The sequence below is a fragment of the Hyperolius riggenbachi genome, chromosome 1 (genome assembly GCF_040937935.1).
Source record: "Hyperolius riggenbachi isolate aHypRig1 chromosome 1, aHypRig1.pri, whole genome shotgun sequence".
Lineage (NCBI taxonomy): Eukaryota > Metazoa > Chordata > Amphibia > Anura > Hyperoliidae > Hyperolius > Hyperolius riggenbachi.
In genome coordinates, this window is record NC_090646.1 from 503,663,273 (window position 1) to 503,679,993 (window position 16,721).

At 46.7% G+C, this 16,721-nt stretch overlaps 1 protein-coding gene across 1 annotated transcript in view; it reads right to left on the bottom strand.

The window, feature by feature from the left end:
- LOC137532726 (adhesion G-protein coupled receptor D1-like) overlaps window positions 1-16,721 on the bottom strand; it is a 603,228-nt gene that overhangs the window by 246,066 nt on the left and 340,441 nt on the right. The window lies entirely within an intron of this gene.

Sequence of the window (16,721 nt, forward strand, 5' to 3'; positions counted from 1 at the left end):
TTGAAAACAAAGAAAGCCCTGAGAATCCCCCTTAAGAAGATGGACTGGCCCAAAACCTGTCATCTGTCACATTTTTTAACTGCCTACTTTTTTTGCGAAAGAACCCCTTTAAGGACCAAAGCCCTTGGAATCAGAGTGATTGGCTCACAGTCATCACTGGGTGAGGAACCAACTAAATTGTCTCCTGATCAGTGCACAGAGCTCAGACATCATCAGATTTAAAGGCAATTCATAATAATTGAAATTTGATAGTGAAGAGAATTGGAAGCTAGTGAAGAGATTTACATACAAAGGTGGCATGTGAAGTGCAGGGCCATATTTCTGGGAAGGCACAAAGGCCTGGGCCTTGGGCAGCTGTACCCCAAGGGGGCGGCTGGACATGCAAGACGGGCAGCTGGACATAGAAGAGGTGTTGCTGTAATTGGAGGAGAAGGCTGCAAGTGGGGAACATCATATGGAAGAGGGGTGCTGCTGCCTAAAAGAGCTGTACATGAAGCAGAGGGGCTTCTGTACATGGACACTGCATATGGATAAGGAGGCTGCACATGGAATGGTGGACACTGCTGAACATGGAAGAGAATCAACAAGAAATTTGGCCTGGGGAGCTAGTGCAAATCTGGCCTGGGTTAAGAGTAATGAGTAGGACAGGTAAAGCATTTCTGAAATATTGTAGTGCTTAGGTTGGTTTGCCTTTTTAAAACAGAAGGAACTTATAATAATAAATCAGCTTAAAAAGAACATCTGTGGTTACCCATAATGCACCGCTACCAGGGGCGTAACTAGGCCCCACCGGGCCCCCCTGCAGATTTTCAGAGCGGGCCCCCTCCCCCCCCCTGGGGCCCGCTCGTGGCCGGTTTTTGGGTGCTGGAGGGGTGGCAGCATGAGGGGAAAGCCTTGCCCACAGTCGGCGGGGAGAGGGGAAGTTCCCCCCTCTCACTCACCTCGGGGCTCTCCCCTCTGCGCTCCCCTCCAGCTAGTTAGTGTGTGGGCAAAGGCCAGTGGGCAGCAAGCGGCGGGCAGATACATACCTTCTTCCTTGCGTTCCATCGCCGCCTTCTCGCTCTAGCGGCTGACGTCACTTCCGGAAGCGGAAGTGACGTCAGCCGCTAGAGCGAGAAGTCTCCGATGGAACGCACGGAAGAAGGTATGTATCTGCCTGCCGCTCGCTGCCCACTGGCCTTTGCCCACACACTAACTAGCTGGAGCGGAGCGCAGAGGGGAGAGCCCCGAGGTGAGTGAGAGGGGGGAACTTCCCCTCTCCCGCCGACTGTGGGCAAGGCTTTCCCCTCATGCTGCCACCCCTCCAGCCCCCAAAAAACGGCCCTGAGCGGGCCCCCCCGCGGGCGCAGGCGCTGCAGGGCCTATTGCTACGCCCCTGACCGCTACTGAATATGCAAATTATCTCTTTATACCCCTGAGGCAGGGAACACACTTGACTTTCAGTTTTCTGCGCGCGTTTTCCTGCATACTTTTTCTGCACACTAAGTGTGTTTCCATGCAGGAAAACACGCGCGTTTTTTTCACAGCAGCTGATGTAATTGATACAGAAAACTGCCAAAATGTGCAGAATCAGGATGCAGAATGTCAGTTTTTTTTCTGCGCGCGAACAACACAGTAAGTGTGCACTAGCACATTGATTAACATGAGTTCTCAGTTTTTCTGTGCAGAAAACGCGTACGAAAACAGTCAAGTGTGTTCCCTGCCTGTAAGCCAGGCTAGCATCCAGAACTGCTGGTGTCTAGCACACCTATAGCTTTAAATTTTACAGAGCCACATCAATCCCACATGCAGATAACCTGACAGACAGCTATAGGCTTGTAGACACCAGCGGTTCTGGATGCTAGCCTGGCTTTCAGGGGCATAAAGAGATAATTTACGTATTTCAATAGCAGTGCATTGTGAGTAACCACAGATGTTCACTGTAAGCTGAATTATTGTAAATTCTTTAACCTTTAAGAAGGCAAACCCACCTAAGCATTGCTTTTTAGAAGGAGGGCTTTTTGGTCTCTTTAGTCCCCTACACTCTCCTTGTGGTTTTGGGGCACCCCGAGCTGATTGGTTACTGTGATATATTGTAGAGGACCTTCATTTAACAATACTGTCAGATAAGAGGATACTGCCACTATAAATATGAATTATAATTTGAAAAGTTATTACATGTATTTTGCTTTGCAGCTGTTAAAACTACCTGTACACGCTTTTGTAATAGCTTACATAAAGGATAAGAACAGAATTTACTGGTGCTGGAAAGTAATCTAGAGCAACCACAAGTTAAAATAGGAAGCCGAGAAAAAGAAGAGGCCCCGGGCAACTCACAAAAGAAGCCTGAATCAAGTATGAACACCAGGAATTATAAATTATATACTGAGTTGATTTAATATGGCATGAAGTTCCCGCAGAAAGGTGGTAATGCACCACTATACAAGATATACAATATTTACAAAGGAATCCACTTAAAATATATGCTGAAAAATCAGCAATAATTTAACTACCTGTACGGAGCCCCAGGTCTGTTTATCTGATAAATACTAGCATGATAAGCAATAGATACAGATTTCCCAGGAGGCAGATGTTCTCCATGATGCTAAAGATGGGCTTTCGTACAAGGCATACTCCCGACATGCAAGCCGATTGTCCTCCAGGAGAATAACAGCCACTACGTGTTAAAGTGGACCCAAATTAAAAATACAAGATTTCAGAAATAAAATCTATTTTCTAAATTATAATAATAAATAGCAGCCTTTTTTCAGCTGCATGATGACAAATATAAAATATTTTATATTTATTGGAGGAACCCTTCCCTTCCTTTCATATTGCCGGGACAGAAACCGGCAAACTGGTGGAGTAGGTGGTGTCCTGCAAAGGAGGAATTGCCAATGGCTGCCACCTGTATAACCCCAGTTATGAACAGAGAAGGGTGAAAAGCATGCACTGAAATGCTCATAGGCTTGAAGGAGTGTTTATTAATCTTTGCATGTGTCAGAGTGGTGCAACTAAATATTTTGAATTTAAAAAAATGTTTGGTTTGGGTCCGCTTTAATAGAGCAGCTTACATGTGGAGTGCCTTATTAGAAGATACAAAACCAACACCGTTGTATAGTACTGGTGCTCAGTCATTGATCAAAGGGTATATGTGCTACCAGCCAGATCCACTAAGGGTACAAGTATAAAGCCGCCCCCTCTCACGCAAATAATGGAAGGAATCTTTTTTTAGACCCCCTATCCATTTCCCAGCAGCATAAGAGTTAAAAAAGTACAGAGTACAAAAAAACCCTACATTTAAATTCTCTTAAACCAACTTTTAAAAAACAAGGACTCAAAATGCGAGATTCACATTTACGTATAAATATGTAACTATTCCTTAATGTATATGTGTGTCTGTGTGTGTGTGTGTATACACACACACACACACACACAGACACGCACACACCAGTCAACAGTGGGACTGCTTTTTAATCCCTTGGCTTATTTTCTCACATACATATGTGAGAGTCCCAGTGGATTGGCGTACAGCCCACGTTTTCCCATTATTTAAGAAGGGCAAAAAATCAGATCCAGGAAATCATAGACCTGCAAGCTTAACAGTTGTATGCAAACTATTTGAGGGGTTACTAAGATATACTATACATGACTTCATAGTAGAAAATAATCTTATTTCTCAGCATCAACATGGGTTTACTAAAGACAGGTCCTGTTTGACTAACATGCTCAGCTTTTATGAGTTAGTGAATGCTAATATGGATATTGGGAATGCTGTAGATGTGATATACTTGGACTTTGCAAAAGCCTTCGACACTGTTGCAAAAGTTGAGGATGCAAGGACTGGGGAAGAGTCTGTGTGCATGGATAGGGAACTGGCTAATGGACAGAAAACAAAGAGTTGTGGTCGGTGGATCGTACTCGGAGTGGGGGACTGTTAGCAGTGGGGTCCCACAGGGGTCTGTGCTGGGTCCAGTGCTCTTCAATGTATTTATTAATGACCTAGTAGATGCAGTAGTGAGCAATGTTGCTATTTTTGCAGATGATACAAAATTGTGCAGAATCATCAACTCTCAGGAAGATGGTGTCATATTGCAACAGGATCAGGATAGGATGGCTATATGGGCACATAAATGGCAGATGAAATTCAATGTTGAAAGATGTAAAGTCATGCATTTTGGTCGTACCAATGGTCTAGCACCATACAAAATAAATGGGATACAGTTGGGGACATCAACCTTGGAGAAGGACTTAGGAGTACTCATCGACAACAAGTTAAATAATCGTACTCAATGCCAAGCCGCTGCAGCTAAAGCTAACAAAATTTTGGGATGCATTAAAAGGGAAATAAAAACTCGAGATGCTAGCATAATATTGCCCCTGTTTAACTCTCTAGTAAGGCCACATCTGGAATATGGAATTCAGTTCTGGGCACCACATTACAAAAAAGATATTGCAGTTTTAGAGCAGGTGCAGAGACGAGCAACAAAATTGATACGTGGGATGGAAGGTATCGCTTACCAAGAAAGGTTAGATAAACTGGGTTTATTTAGTCTAGAGAAAAGACGCCTTAGAGGAGATCTAATTAACATGTATAAATACATCAGAGTGCAATATAATAGCTGATGAGCTTTTTGTCCCTAGGCCTTCTCAAAGGACTAGAGGACATGATCTGCGCATGGAGGAAAAACGTTTTAGCCATTTATTTAGGAAAGGGTTCTTTACAGTAAGAGTGATTAAGATGTGGAATGCATTGCCACAGGAAGTCGTTATGGCAAACTCTATACCTGCATTTAAAGGGGGCTTAGATGCTTTCCTTGCGTTGAAAGACATCCATGGCTACAATTATTAGGTAATCGAAAATTGCGCAAAAGGTGGATCAGCGCAACACCAGGTCGCCTCCGAATGGCCTCCAATCAGAGATGCGCTGAGCCCCCCCCAGGAACTACAAACGCACCTTGAACCCAAACAGAAGCTCTGCATAAACACCAAAAGCATGGCTGTTAAGTGGGAGCAGCTGACAAAAAATGAATTAAATTAGTACATAGCAAGGAAATGAGCAGCGCTACTTAAAAACAGACTAGTGCCTACCTGCAAAAGAGTGCAAGCCCCACTTGTGGGGTCGAATACACACCGAGCATACACATGACCTGTCTACCACTGGAGGAGGATGTTGGTTTCCTGTAACAGCTTGCATGCAACCTATTAAGCACTCGTCCCTCCCACTGCGAAGAAGTCAATCCTCCATGGGAGGGGCCTAACACTAACTAAATCCTAACCTATGTATCTGCATAGCCTGGGTGCGCTACCAAATAAAATTGAAAAATCAAAAATTGCGCAAAGGTGCTCAAAGGGTTCAAGGTGCGTTTGTAGTTCCTGGGGGGCTCAGCGCATCTCTGATTGGAGGCCATTCGGAGGCGGCCTGGTGTTGCGCTGATCCACCTTTTGCGCAATTTTCAATTTTTCTATTTTATTTGGTAGCGCACCCAGGCTATGCATATACATAGGTTAGGATTTAGTTAGTGTTAGGCCCCTCCCATGGAGGATTGACTTCTTCGCAGTGGGAGGGACGAGTACTTAATAGGTTGCATGCAAGCTGTTACAGGAAACCAACATCCTCCTCCAGTGGTAGACAGGTCATGTGTATGCTCGGTGTGTATTCGACCCCACAAGTGGGGCTTGCACTCTTTTGCAGGTAGGCACTAGTCTGTTTTTAAGTAGCGCTGCTCATTTCCTTGCTATGTACTAATTATTAGGTAATGCCTAATGATGTGGATCCAGGGATTTTATCTGATTGCCATCTGGAGTTGGGAAGGATTTTTTTCCCTTTTGGGGCTAATTGGACCATGCCTTGTAAGGGTTTTTTCGCCTTCCTCTGGATCAACAGGGATATGTGAGGGAGCAAGCTGGAGTTGTACTTTGTACTGGTTGAACTCGATGGACGTATGTCTTTTTTCAACCAAAATAACTATGTAACTATATATTAAAAAAACTCCTGGTAAAAGGGTGCAGGGGATTGCCGCTATTTGGTCAGTAGCGTCAGGCACTTAAATGTCACTTTATTGCTGCTACGTTGCTACAGCATCAGGTGTCCAAATTCTTTTAATAGCTACTGAGAGTTCCCAGGACTGCCAGAAGATCCTCAATACTTAAATAAATAAGGCTGGAGTGTTCACTAGAAGGGCTGATACTACTATTAAAACTCTAATACTTTGGTCACATATTGAGAAGACCAGATTATTGGGAGAAATCCTTGAAATCCTTGATGCTTGTAAAAATTGGAGTAAGGCTACTTGCACACCAAGACGTTGCTTTAGGTGCCACGTTAAGGTCGCATAACGTGCACCTAACACAACGTATGGTGCTGCAAGATAGGACGGTAGAGTGAGCCGCGTTAGGCGGCTCTATCCCTATAAGGTCTCCCAGAGTGGCGCTGATTGGCCGGCGGGACCACGTGATGCGGAGCGAGACACTCCGCATCACGTGGTCCCGCCGGCCAATCAGCTGCCGCCAGTGCAGTGAATATTAAGTAGCCATGTGCGCGGCTACTGTAGCTGGCTCTCCCCGGCTCCTCTCTGCCCTCCACTGAGCATGTGCAAACAGTCTAACGCGGCTATAGCTGCTCTAACGCCGTAGCATGCTGCACTTTCGGGAGAACGTGCAGCGTTACATGTAACGCAACGTGGGCTGTGTGAACAGCCCACTTGTGTTACATTGCTGTGCGTTGGGGGAGCGTTGCAGACGTCCCTGTGTGAAAGCAGCCTTAAAGAAGAAGAGGATGACAGAGGCTAAGATGGATAAACAGCATATGTGAAGCTTTGAACATGTCTATGCAACAGCTGAAAGAAGCCGTGACTGACAGACGTCTGGCGTGCAAACGTACATATGGTCACAAAGTGTCGGAGTCGACTAAACAAATGAGGAGGAGGAGGAACAGACACATTTATTTTCAGCCTTGAATAAGTATTGTATTAGCTAGCTCTGTTTCTAAGTTTAGGCCGAGTTCACACTATACATGTTGCTGTGTGCATTTTGGTAAGGGGTATGAGGTATGACTGTGATCAGCAAGAACATCAGAAGTGCATAGACTGCACTATCGGATGTTCAGACTACATGTGCTGCACAGCAGTGTGATGAGCCACCGCACTGCTGCACGCATTTTTCAGTAAAGCGCAGCACTGACCCATTGGGATCAGAAGTGCAACGCACGGCAGCATAGATGTCCGTGCGATTGTGCGCATTGCGTTTCGAACACATGGCCATCTGCTTTTGACAGTATGAATGAGGCCTAACTTGTGAACTCCAAATTTACAATTTCTCCATGCGAGAGGTACGTAAGGCTTAAATAAACAAGGGGTCTTCTCTATTTGTCATAAATACCTCACAATACTTGAGGGATTAGCAAAAATACTCCAAATAATTTTGACAATATGTTTTCACCTACTTTTTGGTACTGTACTTTGCACTGTGCTGAAAAGTTATTTTAAAAAGAAGATCAAAAATGATCTCCTAGAGAAAACTTAGAAAAAAAGTGAATTGAATAAGGGCCATTGCGTCAGTCTGCAGGAATAGAGTCTGAAGAAGACTTAGCCAAACGCTTACCATACACTTATTCTTTAATAATCAATAAATGGTATCATCCTGATTCAAAATGTTCTCCTTTTACTGATTGCTAACACAGTACAATACTCTACTCTACCACAACCGTGAGACTCGAGAAAGCATTTCACCTACACTGATCAAATCTGCAGCTCTGTAATACAAAACTCTACATAAATGTCTTATATCAGAGTCTGCTAAAAGGTATTACGGTACTTGGAGCAGCTGGTGTGAAACAGCAGGCAATGTACAAGCTATACAATTCCGAGCTTACACAATAACAATAATGAAGAAAACTGTATAGAGGGATGTTTTGCTTTGCAATGAATCTCATATTTTCAGAACCTCTCTGGTTCTCTATCCTTCCATTACATCTGTTGAATATAGCAGATTGTTAGCTTTATGCAAACAGCTGCCCCTCATTCATACAATGCAGTGAGCGCTAAAAAGATGATATTTACTATTCAACCTTACATTTCAAGGGCCCCTTGAGTCTCCTTCATTGGTAGAGAGCATAGCCAGCTGAAAATTGCTTTAAAATAAACATGAAACAGCTTTGAATTAACTGCTGCATAGAAAACCAGCAACAAAACTTTGGTATATGCAATGGTGACATACAGTGGTCACAGAATGCAGTGACTGTGACCAACAGACAGCATGGGCATTTAAATGATTGATCCCTTCTACTCTTAAAGAAACAACGTTGGGTTATTTTAAGCAGTTTATTTTGGTCTCCTGTAACAACAAGAATGCCGCTTTCATCTGTGATTGAAAAAAAATGTAAGATTTGAAAAAAAATGGTTTCAGTTTGGTTTGGGTGTACATATGAAAAATGACAACCCCCCCCCCCCCTTCTTGCTCCCAGTTTAGACATCCAGATGGCCCTCCAGAATAGGTAACTAGAAGGCTCCCCAGTAAAGGTAGCCAGAGAGACAGTGCAGTTTCTAGGCTAAAATGCACCCAGGGCGAGTGTGTAAAAATTGCGCCCCCCCCCAAGCAAGGTATGGGTGCCCGCAGTATAGGTTAGCCAGGTCTAGTTGCACTTAGTATAGGTCCCCCCAGTATAGGTAGCCAAGAATAGGTACCCCATTATAGGTAGCCAGGCATAGGTGAGCCAGTATAGTTGCCCCCGCTATAGGTTAGCCAGGTAGGTGCCTCCAGTATAGGTAGCCAGTACAGTTGCCCCCAGTATAGGTTAGATAGGCAGGCACCCCCGGTATAAGTTAGATAGGTAGGTGCCCCAGTACAGGTTAGCTAGGTGGGTGCCTCCAGTGGCGTATCTGGGTAAAAAAGTGCCTATGGCAAATACTGAAACTGCGCCCCCCCCCCCCAGCAGAGTCTCATGTCCCTGTAAAAAAAACAGCCAGGTGCCTCAAGATAGAAAATTTGGAGAGAATGTAATATCGCCAGCTGCTTTCCTGGGGTCTCTTCCAGCCCCCTGAAGTCCTTCTGGTTCCTTGCTATCATTCTGCGCTGCTCCATCAGCCCTGTGCCTTCTCAATTGCACTCCCACAGCTGGCAGTATTAGTAAGTAAAAATTGCTAATTGCTACTGCGCATAAGCAGAACACTCCCAGACATAGGAACGTGATTAAAGAGGCACAGGGTAGGGAATGTGTGGTGGCCAGCGACTGGTGGACTCTGCCAGCTTTTAGATGGGACAGCGACTGAACAGAGCAGTGCGGAATGACAGTGAGGACACATGGGGACTTCAAGGGACTGGAAGAAGCCCCAGGTAAGTTAAGCTAGCCAGATTCATTCCATTTGAAAGTTCCTTTTAAGGGAGGGACAATAGATAGAAAGAGGAGGGGGAAGTGAAGCAGAGAGAGGGGGGAGTGGGATAGGGGAATGGAAGAGAGTGATAAGTGTGGGAAAGTACAGGGTGGACTTAAAAGAGAGGGTAAAAACACAGGAGAGAGAAAGAAGAGGGCAGATAGAGAGCAACAGGAGGGAAATACTTTGTGGAAATGGAGGAATCTCTTCACCAGTCTCATGGCAGGGACATGTATAATCACACCACCATACTGCACTGTTCAGAAAAGAGAGGACAGTGGGAGGGAGAAGACAGAATAGGAAAGGCAAATAACCCTCTTATCTAAATTGTCCGGAGCTCCTTCTCTCTGCTCCAGTAACTCCACACATAGCGGTCAGCGTCACTTCAGCTACGCGGTCTCATGGCTGTGAGAACAGTGGCATGCAGCTCTCGGATCTTTCTCTGGCTGTCTCTGTCTCTGCCTGCCTCAATCAGTAGTGTGCACTCATTCACTATGGAACTCCGGCTGCAGCAGCTACAGTCAGCTACACACACTGTTCTCCTCTGCTCTCCCACCCCATCAGCCCCAGCGGCAGCAGCAGGATCCAATCAGGAGGGGGATGCGAGGGTTGTCAGGGCGACGAAGTAAGCAGCAGGGAGGTAACTAAAGTAATGTCTCCGACTACTGTGTATGGGCCAGCGCTTAATGGCAAAGCTCCGGCGGCCAGCAAAATATGCGTCATGGGAAGGAACCAGGATGTGTGGCGAAGCATGGACTCGGACCTTGCTGGAAGGTAGTGGTGATGATCTGATTATTTATGCGCCCCCTTGGAGATGAGTGACAAGGGGCGCCTATAGCAGCTGCCCCATGTGCACGCCTTTAGATACGAGTCTGGGTGCCTCTAATATAGGTAGCCAGAATAGTTGCCCCCAGCATAGGTTAGATAGGTAGGTGCCCCCAGTATAGGTTATTTAGGTAGGTGCCTGCAATATAGGTAGCCAGTATAGTTGCCACCTGTATAGGCTAGCTAGGTAGGTGCCCCCAATACAGGTTAGATAATTGCCCCCAGCGTAGGTTAGATCGGTAGCTGCCCCCCATTATAGGTTAGATTAGGTAGGTGCCCCCCAGTGTAGGTTAGATAGGTAGCTGCCCCCCAGTGTAGGTTAGATAGGTAGCTGCCCCCCAGTGTAGGTTAGATTAGGTGGGTGCCCCTCAGTATAGGTTAGATAGGTAGCTGCCCCCCAGCGTAGGTTAGATTAGGTAGCTGCCCCCAGTATAGGTTAGATAGGTAGCTGCCCCCCAGTGTAGGTTAGGTAGCTGCCCCCAGTGTAGGTTAGATTAGGTAGGTGCCCCCCAGTACAGGTTAGATAGGTAGCTGCCCCCCAGTATAGATTAGATAGGTAGCTGCCCCCCAGTGTAGGTTGGATAGGTAGCTGCCCCCCAGTGTAGGTTAGATAGGTAGCTGCCCCCCAGTGTAGGTTAGATAGGTAGCTGCCCCCCAGTGTAGGTTAGATTAGGTAGGTGCCCCCAGTATAGGTTAGATAGGTAGGTGCCCCCCAGCATAGGTTAGATTAGGTAGGTGCCCCTCAGTATAGGTTAGATAGGTAGCTGCCCCCCAGTATAGGTTAGATGGGTAGCTGCCCCCCAGTATAGGTTAGATTAGGTAGGTGCCCCCCAGTATAGGTTAGATTAGGTAGCTGCCCCCCAGTATAGGTTAGATTAGGTAGCTGCCCCCCAGTATAGGTTACATTAGGTAGCTGCCCCCCAGCGTAGGTTAGATTAGGTAGGTGCCCCCCAGTATAGGTTAGATAGGTAGGTGCCCCCCAGCGTAGGTTAGATTAGGTAGCTGCCCCCCAGTATAGGTTAGATTAGGTAGCTGCCCCCCAGCGTAGGTTAGATTAGGTAGCTGCCCCCCAGTATAGGTTAGATTAGGTAGCTGCCCCCCAGCGTAGGTTAGATTAGGTAGCTGCCCCCCAGTGTAGGTTAGATTAGGTAGGTGCCCCCCAGCGTAGGTTAGATTAAGTAGGTGCCCCCCAGTGTAGGTTAGATTAGGTAGGTGCCCCCCAGGGTAGGTTAGATTAGGTAGCATCCCCCTAGTATAGGTTAGATTAGGTAGCTGGTCCCCAGCGTAGGTTAGATTAGGTAGCTGCCCTCAGGATAGGTTAAATAGGTAGCTACCCCCAGCGTAGGTTAGATTAAGTAGGTGCCCCCCAGTGTAGGTTAGATTAGGTAGGTGCCCCCCAGTGTAGGTTAGATTAGGTATCTGCCCCCTAGTATAGGTTAGATTAGGTAGTTGGTCCCCAGCGTAGGTTAGATTAGGTAGTTGCCCCCCAGGATAGGTTAGATAGGTAGCTACCCCCCAGTGTAGGTTAGATTAGGTAGCTGCCCCCCAGCGTAGGTTAGATTAGGTAGGTGCCCCCCAGGGTAGGTTAGATAGGTAGCTGTCCCCCATAATGGAGGGGGGAGCCGGAGCCGCGGGGAGGGCAGCCCGACCTCTCCTGGGCCGCCCTCCGTGCTCCCCCCTCAGATGCAGAGCGCAGCAGCAGCCAGGGAGGGACGGCTGTATACTACATACCTTCCTGCGTTCCAAGCGCTGCTCTCTCACCGCCGGTCTCTTCCTCTCTGCCGCCTATACGATGATACACACGCTGGTTCCTGTTTAGCCGGAACCAGCGTGTGTATCATCGTATAGGCGGCAGAGAGGAAGAGACCGGCGGCGAGAGAGCAGCGCTTGGAACGCAGGAAGGTATGTAGTATACAGCCGTCCCTCCCTGGCTGCTGCTGCACTCTGCATCTGAGGGGGGAGCACGGAGGGCGGCCCAGGAGAGGGAGGGAGAGGTCGGGCTTCCCTCCCCGTGGCTCCGGCTCCCCCCTCCATTTCAGCGCCCACCTCCCAACAGCTCCCCGGGTGGCGGCACGGGCCGCACGGCCCTAAAAACGGGTCTGCAGAGAGACCCCAAGTTAAGGTAGGTAGAGAGCCCCCCCATATAGGTAGCCAGAGAGCCCCTCTGCTACAGGTACCAAGAGAGCTCCTCACCAGTCTACATAGCCATAAAGCACCCCCTCCACCACCACCAGTATAGGTAGCCCAATATGGGTAGCCATGGAACCTCAGTATAGGTAGCTAGAGAGTCCACCCAGAATAGGTAGCCATAAAGCCATCAAGTACAAGAAACCAGAGAGACCCCCAGTATATGTAGCCAGAGAGTCCTCCCCAGTATAGCTAGTCAGAGAGACCCCTACCCCCCAGTATAGGTATCCATAGAGCACCTCAATATAGATAGCCAGAGAGTCCCCCGCTCCCTTACGATTTCATTAGTAACAGTCTTTCCTGTGCTTACATGTCACATGATCACAGTGGGGCAATTACTGAAGAGAGGTGAGTTAACATCATTCCTCCCCTGTGCACTCAGCATGTGCCTGTGCTCCTCCCTTCACTACTGCACCCCGGGCTGTGATCCACCCACTAAAATGGGCTTACCAGGGAGAATGGGGGTTGAGGGGGCTACATTCTAAGGTAGTTTCAGCACCCATCCAGAACCTGCAGTTCCTGGAAAAACAGATACCAACCCCCGGAGAAGTTGAAACCACAAAAGAGATGGAAAGACCTCTAAATGCAAGACCCCCTACCAAGTAAAAACCCTAGAGAGATTCACAAGCCACAGACAGCTCAGCTTGAGAAATCTGTATGCTGGGAGAGGAAAGCCTCTGGATCCTAACGGGGCTTCCCCAGTCCTCCTCAGCTAGCCAGATCCAGCACTGGGACCCTCGCACAAGCAGCCACAATAATATTGACATTTGCTTGCACAGTAGAGCGGACCAGATCGGGCTCTGCTATTTCTGCCAGAGCCCGAGCAGAAAGCTGCAAGTGAGCCTGTGTGCAGTGGTGACAAGCACCAACAAGTGGACTTTCGGTGAAGCCAGCGCTGCATCACCTCTACTGAGGAGGATGCGGGAAGCCTCTTTAGGATCCAGGGGCACTTTTTCCCCTTCAGGATAACTTAATGGATTTATCTGGCCTAATCTCTAGTAGGGATGAGCAGACACATTTTTAAAGTTCAGTCTCATGGCTAATTGGCGCATTGTCGATTGTCTAACTTTTTTGCAGAATCACTGTGCATTGTGCTTTAAAGGAGTTCTTTCGCGAAAAAAGTAGGCAGTTAAAAAATGTGACAGATGACAGATTTTGGGCCAGTCCATCTTTTTAAGGGGGATTCTCAGGGCTTTCTTTGTTTTCAACAGCATTTCCTGAACAACAGTTGCAAAATCTAACTGACATAATAGTGTGCAAGTGATTAGGGAGGCCGGCTGGTATCTTGCTATTTTGGCAGTTAAACTGCTGTTCAGGAAATGCTGTTGAAAACAAAGAAAGCCCTGAGAATCCCCCTTAAAAAGATGGACTGGCCCAAAACCTGTCATCTGTCACATTTTTTAACTGCCTACTTTTTTTTGCAAAAGAACCCCTTTAACATTTGCTTTTCACATTCTCACTAATTGGCCGACAGTTTTGGGGCAAAACTGCATTGATGTCAATGGTGTCAACTTTAGTGGTTAATAGCAAAGTCCAATACATGCTATAATCACAAGATTTGATAGGTATGTGAAGGAGAATAGTGGGAACAAGGGGAAAAATTCAAAAGTTTTTGAAAAAAAAAATCAATTTTAAAGATACGACTTTTTTTTAAATGCGATTAAATGCGAGATAGTATATCTACCCATCCATACTGAATTTACATTTATCCCCAAAAACAGCAGTGAATTTATTTTGCTTTGCTAGGGAATCACTGTACAGCCGCAGTACTGCTCTATAAGGACCCCTGGCAAATAAACCTAATTGCATCAAAAAATAAATTTAAAAAATGATGTGCGGTGCCCCTCCAATGCCGAACACTTTAATTCCAGGGCAGGAGACTTGGGTGCAGCAGTGAGTAACTTCAGCGCTGTCAGAAGACCGAGCTGAAGTTACTTATAAAACACTATAAGTCAGCCTCCAGCAATTGCTGGAAGCTGAGTTATTTCATTCCCCACTATCCATGGCAGCCTGGAGAGGGAATAGTATTTAACGTAGATGGGAATTTGTGCAGGAGCAGGATCAACCATACTGGCTGTATCCTGCGCCCAAGTCCCCTGCACTGATTCCTCTCGTATGCCTCCAACGACTCTTTAACCCCTTGTCACACATGCAGGCCGGTATAGCCAAGATTCAAAACCAAAACAGTGTGGGGATGCGCTCCAGGGGCTTGATTCACTATACCGTGATAATTCGTAGGACGGCTGCGCAAGCGTTGTCGTGCACAATCGGGAATTTTCTCACACAAATGCACGTGGAAATTTGCAAAAATGCGTGCGTGCCCGTGCTATGAGTTATCAAGCCCCTTGAGCCATACCAGCCCACATGGTCCATGATATGGAAGAGAGGGGTGGAAAAGCTTTCTCCTCTCCTCAAAGCCCTTGTGTAATCCATGGACAAGGGGCTCATCCTCAGCTCCGGTGCCCAGGAGAAGTATCCCCAGCTCCAGTGCCCAGGAGCAGGTGGGGGAAATACCTGCACGCCTTGTGTGTAAGTCCTTATGGGGGGTTCATGGTGACATCTAGAGGTCCCTTTAACCTCTTGACGACCAGCTAACGCCGATTGGCGTAAACTGGTCGTCTGCGGGTTACCATGGAAACTTTCCATGTCAGTTCACAGAGTGTGTCTCCGTGAACAGCCGGAGAGCCGCCGATCACGGCTTGTCGGCAAAATGTAAACAGGCGGGGAAGAAATCCCCGCTGTTTACATCATACGGCACTGCTGCGCAACAGCGCCGTAAGGCAGATCGGCGATCCCCGGCCTCTGATTGGCCGGGGATCACCAGCATATGATAGGCTGAAGCCTATCCTTCAATGCGCAGGACGGAAAACCGTCCTGCGCAGCAGCTCACAGGGGGAGGGAGAGGGAGGGAGCGGGAGAGACGGCGGAGAATGCTGCGGAGGGGGGCTTTGAAGAGCCCCCCCCCCCCCGCTAAGCAACTGCAGCCGGCGGCGATCAGACCCCCCCAGCAGGACATCCCCCTAGTGGGGAAAAAAGGGGGGTAGTCTGATTGCCCTGCTGCACTCCTGATCGGTGCTGCGGGCTGTAAAGCCCATGCAGCACCGATCAGTGAAAAATCCCCTGGTCGGCAAGTGGTTAACAAGGGGACCTCCAGATGCCCGCCCACTCAGGTATAATGGGTATAGGGGTACTAAGGTACCTGTTTGACCATTTCCAAAAAGGGTTAAAGTGAAATAAAAATGTAAGTGAAAGAGCAATGCAGCCTCACTCACCTCCTCAGAACACTGCACGCTGCAAGCGGCTCACAATACTTGCTGCTCTGCTCCGACAGCGACTTACAATCAAGCTCCACTCTTCCTGTGGCAGGTGGGGATGCTCGCGGTGGGTTGTATTTTAGTTACTCGAGTATATGACTCGAGTTTAAACCGAGACCCCAACTTTTGGGCCACTTTTTTGGGCCCAAAAACTCGGTTTATACTCGAGTATATACGGTATGTTTTTTACCCCCTCATTCTGCTAAGTTTCATTTGATTCTGTACAGATGTTATTGCATTAAAATGCTGATAATGAAGAAAATGGTAAGTGTGATGTACTGATGCTTGACCCTACTTCAGGTTCATAAGATTAGCATCACACTATTCAGTGAGACTTTTGGGTAACTTCTAAAAGAAGATGACACCTGGTTAACCTTCCATAAACCTCAGGGTTGACCTCATCTGATCTCAGCTGGTTAAATATCTTATTGCAATCTTTTTGACTTCCCCGGACTATCCAGGGTAAAGCTATGCATGCTGATGAATGTGATACACAGGGATCCAGCAACACACAAGAAGAAATATGCTAGACTTTGAACAGGAACCTCATATGAGATGTTTTATAAGAAGCGTTGTCAGGGAAACACTTGTCAAAGGAGCAACGACACACAATATTTTTTTTCTCATAAACCCCATTGATGCTACAAAATGTCCTGGTGTTTGTTATTTGGATATATATATATATATATATGTATATATATATATATATATATATATATATATATATATATATATATATATATATATATATATATATATATACAGTGGTGTGAAAAACTATTTGCCCCCTTCCTGATTTCTTATTATTTTGCATGTTTGTCACACTTAAATGTTTTTGCTCATCAAAAACCGTTAACTATTAGGCAAAGATAACATAATTGAACACAATATGCAGTTTTAAATGATGTTTTTTTATTATTTAGTAAGAAAAAAAAACTCAAAACCTACATGGAGCTGTGTGAAAAAGAAATTGCCCCCTGAACCTAATAACTGGTTGGGCCACCCTTAGCAGCAATAACTGCAATCAAGCGTTTGCGATAACTTG